We start from the raw sequence: 952 nt of genomic DNA, 5'->3' as shown, positions 1-952 counted from the left end.
CGTCTGTGTGTGTACGTGTGTTTACGTGTACGTGTGTGTGCGTGTGTGTGTGTACGTACGTGTGTGCGCGCGTGTGTGTGTACGTGTGTACGTCTGCGTGTGTGTGTCTGCGTGTGTACATGTACGTGTGTTTGTACTAATGACACAATCGTGCCTGGGTGCACTAGAGAAAGTTGAGTAATACACTATAGCAGGGATCAGTGGCTCCCAAACCCCAGTCCTGTTCGGACCACTAACAGTGCAGGTTTAATGACTATCCTGACACTAGCACATGTGGCCCAATAATTTTTCACTGAACTCCCTGCGCTGAAGCGGGGGGGGGGGGGGGGGGTCCTTAATAACTGCATTGCTACTGGTGCTAACAGGACTGAGCCTGGGATCCCCTGCTCTATAAAACAGGCACAGACCTAAAACACGATGTATTCATCATCAGCCCGTGTCTCCCCCTCCCCCACACATTCCCTCATCCTCCCCAGCCCGTGTCTCCCCCCCCACACATTCCCCCATCCTCTCCAGCCCGTGTCTCCCCCCCCCACACATTCCCCCATCCCATCCTCTCCAGCCCGTGTCTCCCCCTCCCACACATTCCCTCATCCCATCCTCTCCAGCCCGTGTCTCCCCCTCCCACACATTCCCTCATCCCATCCTCTCCAGCCCGTGTCTCCCCCTCCCACACATTCCCTCATCCCATCCTCTCCAGCCCGTGTCTCCCCCTCCCACACATTCCCTCATCCTCTCCAGCCCGTGTCTCCCCCTCCCACACATTCCCTCATCCCATCCTCCCCAGCCCGTGTCTCCCCCTCCCACACATTCCCCCATCCCATCCTCCCCAGCCCGTGTCTCCCCTTCCCACACATTCCCTCATCCCATCCTCCCCAGCCCGTGTCTACCCCTCCCACACATTCCCTCATCCCATCCTCCCCAGCCCGTGTCTCCCCCTCCCACACATTCC

Source organism: Ascaphus truei, unplaced genomic scaffold (genome assembly GCF_040206685.1).
Source record: "Ascaphus truei isolate aAscTru1 unplaced genomic scaffold, aAscTru1.hap1 HAP1_SCAFFOLD_295, whole genome shotgun sequence".
Classification (NCBI taxonomy): domain Eukaryota; kingdom Metazoa; phylum Chordata; class Amphibia; order Anura; family Ascaphidae; genus Ascaphus; species Ascaphus truei.
Note: the sequence above shows the minus strand (reverse complement) of the source record.